Here is a 10,749-nt window from a genome sequence, read left to right as displayed (position 1 = left end):
TGTCCTCCTACAAATACTTAAACTAGCAAAGGGGTATGAAGACAAGAACCTCAAAGCAAAAAAAACTACAGAATACAAGAATACACTTTGTCCCCCCTCTAACTTTATAGAATAAATCTAGGGGAATAATAAAAAGATCCATAGAGATAGGATTAAAGCGGGAAAAATAAAGATAATTAGCAAAAAGATAACCAGCAATGAAAACTACTAATTTGAGCATGTGTCCACATGTACTCAAAGATTAAAGGAAGCAAAAGAACCCAACATGATTGATTATGCACTTGATAAAATGGCATTTACTTATTTCGTAAAAGGGAAGAAAACCCCAACCTTTTTTCTATTTTCCTCTAGAATAAGCCCTCTATGAATAGAATTGGGGTTTTTTGCTACACTCTATGCTTACTCTCCAACATTAAAATAAGAGTTCCCAAATTTGTTTATAAATGTCTGGTTTGTTTGAGTTTGGGCCAAACCTAGTCAAATCTTCTCAAGTTTGGCTGCAATGAGCTTAATTATGTCTAAGCTAGTCAACAAGCTTGACCCAAGATTTTGAAGCATAAGTTTGATAGAGATGACTGCTCTCACATATTTTGACAAATTTCCCCTTTCTGTATGTCTCAAAGAGAGAATTTGAACTAGCCTCCTCTTACCACAATGTGGCTAGATAAGTGAGACAAATCAAAACCAATGGTATCCACTAAGAGATTGCGAGTGAAAGGCATTCATTCTGCCAAAAGATGCTCAGAACTTGCATCTGACTTCAACCATTGTTTTTTGTGTTGCTACATCCATAAGCACAAACACACTTTTGTCATCAAAGAAGCTTGAACACTGATATGGGCAATTTTAGCACCTCACTTTTATCAACTAGGCAAGCCACTATTTCGGAATTTATTTTAATTGTGGAGTTTTATGCCAATTTTCTATTGGGTAAATCCAAATCAGTCTTCTTTTTTAGACGTTGCCCAATGTTTCCTGGGTCCATGTCTTGTGACTGTGCTCTCCACCATGATATAAAATTTTGAAAACTAATCTCTTTAAATCAAAAACTTGTACCATAATATAAATAGGCAACTCATGTCTTCCAATTCAGACGTCACCCTAATTGAAGATCCCTCTCCACATTTTGGTCCAGATATGAAGTTATACATGTTAACGAGGATTGGTCATAGAGTTTACAACACTTGAGCAACCTTTTAAAGGGTGGTCCCAATTTGAATTCATAGGGAAGACATTTAGTTCATTCAACACTGAAAGATAACGTTTCTGGCATGTAAATCAAGCAATGCTAAATTGTTTTTAAAATTTTGGCACATGTTCAAGAAAGTAGTAAATTTTGTAAATACTAAATATCAAGTATTGTGGGTTAATGTTGAGAAAAAAGATACAGGAAAGAAAAAAAGAAGGAAAGAATAACAATGATGATCCTGTTTGATAAAGTTGGTGTCCAAACGAGGTAAATGGTAACTTAGAATAAAAAGGAAGCAAGCAAGCAATAGAGCATTGGAAAAATGGTAGAAGAAGATATAACGTAGTCCAAACCCCCGCATATCTTCTAAACCTATATTTCTCCACCGTCCTCATAAGCTTCGTAGGTTTATTCTAGCGTAAGGAGCCAGAGGGAACCTGGGGTATTGACTACCCGTTGGTTGATGGTTCGATTCCCAAACAAAATACACACCCACTGCTGGTGAATTTTGAAGGGTTTCAGTGACAAATTATCATGCAGGCACCTTGTGAAAGGGCATAAGTCTAATCACTGCTCCTGGGGGCGGTAACAATTCTTTTATCCCAATATCATGATGGAGCACAAGTTGCCTTATATCAATGGCTACCATTTGGCTAAAAATAATTTTTCATATTCAATACTCTTTAACCTAGATTCTATATGGAATTATCAGGTACCACAAGATAATGATGATGATCGAGATAATTACACTAGCAGTAGTCAAGATGAGAGTAATGGAATTAAAGGTTGTGACACAATGCTTGCACAAATAAATGGTGGTAGGGATGAGAGGCCATCAGATTTACCATCAGAGATGAATTTAATAAAAATTGTACCATATTGAACCAGAGGCTGGTTATAACTCATCTGCACGGAAATATGCAGATAGTAATGATGAATATGATGATGACTTTGAGAAGCACATATTAGAGGAATATTATCGGAACATGCTTGGGCAACATGCACTAAATTTCAAGAAAGCCAATAAGTTGAAAGCAATAGCAACAACTACTGCCCACATAGTTTCCTCCACTATAAAGCTTACTTCAAATGGGAAGAGTCAGAAATTAAGTCATGGTTCTCAGATGGTTCGAAAAGATGAGAGGACTCCACATGGATTAGACGTTACTACTTTGTTAGGTCCTCATATAGATGATGCGTTCTAGAATCTGGGGAATTACAACCATCTTGACATTGCTCCTGAACATGGTCCTCATGCATCAACATCTGGTTTATTGGAGATAGAAGAGGGAGTTGCTTTTAAAATTCCACCAGTTTATGACAAATTAACACCATCTCTTAACTTGCCAAAATTTACAGATGTTCAAATAGAGGAGATTTTTTTTAAGGGTAGGCTAGATTTGAGATCTTTGTCTGCCATGATGGATGCTGATAAAAGGATTAGACATCAGAATTGTGCTAGAATGGGAGAAACTTCCACAAAGTATGAGGTTCTTCAGGGTGGGTTGAAAGTGCTATCATCATCATGTGACTCAAGCCAAAAGTTCTGTCTCAAGTATTTGATTATGATTTGGAAGCATTGCCAGCACACCATGAATCATGTAGAAAAACTTGTAGATTCACAAGCTCATGTAATCTACTAAAAAAAGAGACAAGAATCTACTTCTACTCTTTACAGTGGAAGCCCATAAACATCAAGAAAACAATAATCAATAGAGGAAAAGAACCAAAGGAACATAACACAATAAATATCCGGGGAAAGCCACAGCTCAAAACCCAACTATCTGTTTTGTATTAATCCGGAAAATCAAGATGAAATTACAATGCTTTTTCTCTCAAGAACAATCCCAACACTCAGCAAATTCAATCTCCAACTCATAAGCAAGCTCAAGGCCAAAGCTTAGCCAATTCACAAGCTCTCCAAATCTCTATTCCAATGTGTAATTCTTATGAAGGATAGATTGTATTTAAAGGGAAATAAAGCCTCTAAAAATAGCGGAATCCCTCAAGGATGAGTTCTTGATTGCATGCACTATCAGTGAAACTCAGAAAAATCTAAAACAAATAGTACACTATCCCTGCACTCTAGTCTCAACTGGGTCTTTCTTAGAATCAACATGCATGAGTTTCTGATGGTGGAATCTTCAGTTAACTAGAGTAGCACTAATTAGGTCACTAGTGTCCCAATTGACTGTTTACTCACTATTAGTTCCCGAAACTGATTGGAACTAATTTAACTGGACTTAACTCAATAAATTGAGTTAACTAATTACAACTCATTCATAACTCATCCTGAACTCCTATAAGTTAGGGAGAACATATACATGTATTCTAAAAGACTTCCAATTCGAATTTCCTAAATTAATTAAGTTAATTAAACTTAATTAATTATTTTCAAATTGCTATGAGAAAAGAATTCTATTTTAATTCACAGTTTAATTCAAGGACAAATTAAATTGGAATTTCTTGTTGCCATTTCTCAACACTCCCTCTCAACAAGAAAGGGATTATCCACTACCCCGATCCTGTCTCTGTGAAACTCAAATTTACATCTTGGCAATGCCTTTATCAAGATGTCAGCATCTTGCTCCTCTGTGGGAATGTAATCTAACAACATGATCCACCTCAATACACAATATTTGAGATGATGATACCATATATCTATATGCTTGGACCGATCATGAAAAACTGGATTTTCAAAGAGTTTGATACAACTCTGATTATCACAATAAATCACTGTCAGATCCATCTGCTGACCAAACAAACCAACCAGGATCTTCCTCATCCAGATAGCCTCACATGCTGCTTGACTTGCAACCATGTACTTTGCCTCTACCGAACTGAGTGCAACCGATCTCTGTTTCATGCTGTACCAAGAAACTGCAGCTGACCCAATACTAAAGATCCCTCCTAATGTGCTCTTCCTGTCAAATGTACTCCTCACCCAATCTGCACTAGTGAAGCCTTGAAGCTTCACTCCCTCTATTTGTTTGTACCACAACCCAAACTGAGTAGTGCCTCTGAGGTATCTCAATACATGCTTTTACGTCTTCCAATACAGCTTGGTAGGCCTAACCATCGCTTGACTAAGCTGGTTAAATACATAACACATATCTGGTCGTGTGCTCACCAAATACATGAGTGAACCCACAAGCTGTCTATAAACAGTAGCTTCCACTACTTCTCCTGAAGTAGCATCCTCCTTCCTCCAGTTACCATCTAGAGGAGTCTCCATGGGTTTACTGCTCTCCATGTGGAATCTCCTGAGTATCTCATTGGCATACTTGCCTTGAGAAACAAACAACTCCCCATCTCCCTACCATACCTCCATGGCAATAAAATAATGCATAAGCCCCATATCCTTCATCTCAAACTCTCTTGCAAGGTCCTCCTTGCAAGATTTGATGAGCTTCTCATCACCTGTCAGTATGAGATGATCTACATAAAGTACAATGATCAAAATATTACCTTCCACCACTATGTGATACAGGTTTGCATCCGCTTCACTCTTCATGAATCCCAACCTAGTGAAGTAGCTATCTATCCTGGTGTACCAAGTACAAGGTGCTTGCTTCAGTCCATACAATGATCTCTTGAGTTGGCACACATGTGACACATGGTCCAAGGTTTCAAAAACTTCGGGCTGCTCTATGTACACCTCTTCGTCAATCATGCCATTGAGGAATCTTCAAATCCATTTGATGGATCTTCCAACCCATCTCTGCAGATAGTGCCAAAATAGATCTGACAGATGAGTACCTTGCAACAAGAGCAAAGGTCTCATCATATTCAATCCCCTCTACCTGTGAAAATCCACGAGCCACAAATCTAGCCTTATGCTTCTCAACGCTACCATCTGCAACTTTCTTTACCTTGTAAAGCGAATGAGATCTCACAACTGACTTGTCCTCCGGTCTTGGGACCACATCCCAAACACTGTTTTGAACTATGGAGTCATACTCCTCCAACATCGCATCAACCCAAACTAGATGCTACACTGCTTCCTGAAAGGAAGATGGATTTGTCACAACACATGCACCCATAAGTGCCATGTATCCAGTGTACCTCTTTGGTGACCTCCTCTATCTGTGGTGAGAAGAGGGTGCTCCCACATTCTCCCGTGCATCATCCAACAATTTGTCAGCCTCTCTAGTGCGCTTTCTTCCCTCTCTGGAAGACTCTGCCTAAGTGGATGTCTCCACTCATAGAACCTTTTCATGTGGCTGCTCCACATCAATCTGAGGCTCCTCAACCTTAGGAACTAAAAGTTCCTCCTTTGCATGTAGCTCAAGCTCCCTCTCAAGGGATACTCACATGGACTTCTCCTCATCAAACTTGACATCCTTGCAAACCACTGTTATACAACTGGTTTGCATGTACACCCGATAGTTGTGGGGAGTATTAGTGTACCCCACAAAGATCCCCAACTTTGTTGTTGGCTCAAGCTTCTTCCATGCATCTTTGGTGACATGGAAATAAATTGATGACCCAAAAATCCTGAAGTGACTAACATTTGGCCTCTTACCGGAATAAGCTTCCTCTGGTGTTTTACTCTCAAGTATCCAATGTGGGCTATGGTTCTGAATATAAACTATTGTGTTGCATGCCTCAACCCACAAGTGTAGTAGTAGGCCCCGATCATGCAACATCGCCCTTGTTTCCCCTACTATGCTATTGTTCTTCCTCTCGGTAACCCCATTCTGTTGATGGTTATGAGGTGCCGTCAACTCTTGTTTAATCCTTTCCATTGCACAAAATTTCTTAAACTCATTGGAGACATATTCTCCAACATTATCACTCCGTAGAGATTTAACCTTCTTGCATGACTCTTTCTCGACCAATGCTTTGAATTCACAAAACTTTGTGAATATCTGATCCTTTCTTTGCATGAAAATTATCTAGCATTTACGATAATAGTCATATACAAATATAACATAATACCCGTGTTTAGTAGTGGATACTATCGAGAATGGTCCACACACATCTGAATGGAATCTCTCCAGAATAGACTCTGCTCGACTCTCTCTATGTCCAAAGCAAGACTTGATGTATTTTCCCAAAGTACAACCCTTGCATGTATCAACTTGCTCAAGCGTACCTTTGGGAAGACCGGTAGAGATTTGCTGCAATATCTTCAAATCCCCATGATGCAAGTGGCCCAATCACTTGTGTGACAACTCACCGATGTCTCAACTCAACATATTTTCCTCTTTTGAACTCAAAGTAGCACAATCCTCTACCTTTATCTTATAGAGATTCTGAACTCGAATCCCTATCTTCTTTATTTGACTCGTGGCTATGTGTTAGAGGAACGCCTTTCCTTTCGAAAAGATCACATCATAGCCTTTATCCTCAAGAATGGCAACAAATACCAAGTTCTTCATCAGTACGGGTACATGCATAACATTCTTCAAGGTGAGTGGAGCCGCATGCTCCCTATGAAAAGTAATAGTGCCCACACCAGTAACACTATACTTACCATCATCACCTATCTCGATAGGCATCTTGAGATATTTCTCCTCCAGTTCACTGAATAACTCTTTGTTGCCAGTCATGTGGAAAGAAGCTCCATTGTCTAAGTACCAGACACTTCCCATCATTGAAGACACCATGCATGCAATGAGGGAAAATTCCAATTCCAATTGGGAGGCCAAAGCCTCAACTGCCACTCCTCCTGAGGACTTCTCCTTGAACTTCTTCAATGGACAATTTTTAGCAAAGCGACCCATCTTGTGACAATGAAAGCATTTAACTTTCGTCATGCCCTTCTTCTTACCTCCATGATAAGAATATGATTTGGAACGAGAAATTTTACCTTTCCCCTTCCTTGCATTAATCGCTAAGGCACGGTTCTATTCATCATCAATCTTTGATGAAGAGCCATCCCTAGTGTTCCTCCTGATCTCATCCTGCATCAAATCCGGCCATAGTTGTTCCCAATCTGGCAGCTTCTCCCGACCATTGACAGAGTCCTGATAACTATGCCAACTCTTTGGGAGTCCAAGAAGAGCAAGGCTCACCATACCCTCCTAGGAAACTGTGACTCCAACACTTCCAATTTCATCCCGACATTGAGTGAACTTGGTCAAGTACTTTGGAATTGTCCCTCCTTTCTCCATCTTGATTTTATGAAGTTTATCCTTTAGTTCCAACTTCCTTTGATCACTGCTATTATGATACATGTACGTCAATGTTTTCCACATAGCATGCAGAGTTTCCTTGACATGGAGACTCGAGACAATGTGGTCTCGACCTCCCTCAAGGATTATACACCTTGCCTTTGCCACACACTTCTTCCATTCGGCCAAGTTCTGTGCATCCGTAGCTGCTGGCTTGGGGACTTCTTGATCAATGAATTCCTTCAAGCCATTATCTTCTAGCACAACCTCCATCCTGTCCCTCCACGCTAAAATTCAAGCTGACTTCTAAGGAATACTCAAGCCTCAACCCATGGAATGCCATCTTTTGATCTTGAAGTATGTATGCAAATTTGACTTTCACCTGTAACCCAGAAACTCAAAACATCGAAATCTCCTCTAGAGAGATGATTTTAAATCAATGATATCTCCCTCATCCGAACACTGATTCGACCGATTTTTTTTTTGAATTTGGGTATCGTTTCCAAAGGAATCCAAATCTGCAATTTGTTTCTATAAATTTTGTACAGAAATTCTCAAATATTCTCGGCAAACTCTCAGCCCAAAACTCAATATTGCTCTGATACCATGTAGAAAAACCAGTAGATTCACAAGTTCAGGTAATCTACTAAAACAAGAGACAAGAATCTACTTCTATTCTTTACAGTGGAAGCCCATAAACATCAAGAAAACAATAATTAATAAAGGAAGAGAATCAAAGGAACATAACACAATAAATATCCGGGGAAAGCCACAACTCAAAACCCCACTATCTATTTTGTATTAATCCAGAAAATCAAGATGAAATTACAATGATTGTTCTCTCAAGAACAATCCTAACACTTAGCAAATTCAATCTCCAACTCATAAGCAAGCTCAAGGCCAAATCTTAGCCAATTCACAAGCTCTCCAAGTCTCTATTCCAATGTGTAATTCCTATGAAGGATAGCTTGTATTTAAAGGGAAATAAAGCCTCTAAAAATAGCGCAATCCCTCAAGGACCAGTTCCTAATTGCATGCACTATTAGTGTAACTCAGAAAAATCTAAAACAAATAGTACACTATCCCTGCACTCTAGTCTCAGTTGGGTCTTTCTCAGAATCAACATGCATGGGTTTCTAATGGTGGAATCTTCAGTTAACTAGAGTAGCACTAATTAGGTCACTAGTGTCCCAACAGACTATTTACTCACTATTAGTTCCTGAAACTGATTGGAACTAATTTAAGTGGACTTAACTCAATAAATTGAGTTAACTAATTACAACTCATTCATAACTCATCCTGAACTCCTATAAGTTAGGGAGAACATATACATGTCTTCTAAAAGACTTCCAATTCAAATTTCCTAAATTAATTAAGTTAATTAAACTTAATTAATTATTTTCAAATTGCTATGAGAAAATAATTCTATTTTAATTCACAGTTTAATTCAAGGACAAATTAAATTGGAATTTCTTGTTGCCATTTCTAAACAAATCATTAGACATTCAAAGGCTGATTATGTCTGAAATAGGAGAATTACAAGTTTGTTATGTGAAGGTCACGGAGAAAGGGGGTAGCTATGAGATTATTGAATGCAAGCTACCAAAGAAGCATCCCATACAAAAATATCCATCTGTGGTTGAAAGGGAGGATGCCAAGAAAATTTCAAAGAACTAAGCCAACATTGTCAAAAGAAACTTGGCAAAACACCATATAACGTTCTCATTATATCACAAAAAATAATCAAATGATGCTAAAAAATTTGCAGAATATTGCCAAAAGCAGGTGAAGGCTAGATTTGCATGGTCCTTGAAGCTGATGAAGGTTGCATCAATGTGCATCAGGAAATTAGCTCAAGATATACTGCTATTATGGAAAAAAGTAGACAAGGAACAAAATGAAATCTGGAAAAAGGAAGATAGGGATGCAACAAAATCTTTGGAGCATGAGGAAGAGCTTAGAGAAGCTAAAGAACAACAGAGGCTAAATTTTTTACTTTCACAGACAGCCTTACAGTCAATTCATGTAGAATAAAACAAATTCTTAGCTTACTGAACCTTCAATGCTAGATGTTGGAGCCTCTACTATCGAAGATGTGGGTAAAAACATAGATGGTGTGAAACCAATGGAGGAAGAATATCTAGAAGAAAATGAATTTAAGGAAGAAGCCATTAGAGTTGCAAATAACACAATCTCTGAACAGAGAAAAAATAAATAAACGAGCGCATTTGATGATGAGTGCTTAAAATTTCGTGGATCTGATAGCCTGACACTAGAGGGTGTGGTTGAAGGTTCTAGCAACATGGATTTGCTCAACCCTTCCTCAATGCCTCTTACCTCATTGGTGCAAACACCAAAAATGTTCACTAGTATTATGAAACAATACCAACTCAAGGGTCTTCAATGGCTTGTAATTTGTTATGAACAAGGAATGAATGACATCCTAGTTGTTGAAATGGGTTTAGGCAAGACCATTCAAGAGATGTCATTCTTAACTCATTTAGCTGAGGAAAGGACATATGGGGACCATTTATTGTGGTTGCACCTGATTAATGAAATTGGAAGGTTTTATCCTGATTTAATATCTCTCCCTTACTAGGGTAATGAATGGATTGTACTTCGAAAAAATATAAATCCTAAACGAATTTATCGAAGGGAAGCAAGTTTTCATATACTTGTCACAAGATACCAACTCCTTGTAACTGATGAGAAGTACTTAAGGCAAGTTAAATGGTAGTATATGGATTTAGATGAAGCTCAAGTGATTAAGATTTCAAACAATATATGATGGAAAAAGCTCTTGGGTTTCAGCTGTCGAAATCACCTTTTGCTTACTGGAACGACCATTCAAAATAAAATTGAAAAACTTTGGGCACTGCTTGATTTTATCATGCCAACATCGTTTGATAGCCATGAGAAACTCAATGAATTGTTCTCCAAAGGCATAGAAAACCACGTAGAGCACGGAGGCACTTTGCATGAACACCAACTTAATCAACTACATGTTGGAAATATTGAGAGGGGGTGAATTAATATTTCTTTTTCAATTGTTACTTTTAACAGTTAAATCAATTATATTTAGAACACAAAATGAACAATAGGAATAAATTATTTTATTAATATAATATTTACAATAAATCAGGTACAATATATATAGGGCTCCAACCCGTTGCCAAGCACCAACTTGGTCTTTTGTGAGGCTCCAACCTCTAGGGCACCAACCCTGTCTTGTCAAGGCACCAACCTTGGATTTAGGAGCACCAACTCCAAGGACACCAATCCTTCCAATTCTGAGGCACCAACCTGTCGTGGCGGAAAAAGTCGTTTGTTCGGACACAACTGACCTCCCTAGGAGTCTAAACTCTCTAGCGACAAACAAGACAAAATGGAGTGATCTTTCTCTAAATATACCTTTTAAAACATGAAAACTACAAGTGTTTA

The 10,749-nt window shown here is 38.2% G+C and overlaps 1 pseudogene; it reads left to right on the top strand.

Moving 5' to 3' along the window:
- The first annotated feature begins 1,802 nt into the window (after positions 1–1,802).
- The window catches only part of LOC149146904 (chromatin-remodeling ATPase INO80-like), a 31,322-nt pseudogene continuing 22,375 nt past the window's right edge, over positions 1,803–10,749 (top strand).

Source organism: Pinus tabuliformis, chromosome 9 (genome assembly GCF_031772625.1).
Source record: "Pinus tabuliformis cultivar Carrire ecotype Pingquan chromosome 9, CPIR1, whole genome shotgun sequence".
Lineage (NCBI taxonomy): Eukaryota > Viridiplantae > Streptophyta > Pinopsida > Pinales > Pinaceae > Pinus > Pinus tabuliformis.
Note: the sequence above shows the minus strand (reverse complement) of the source record. Positions and strands in the feature narration are given on the sequence as shown.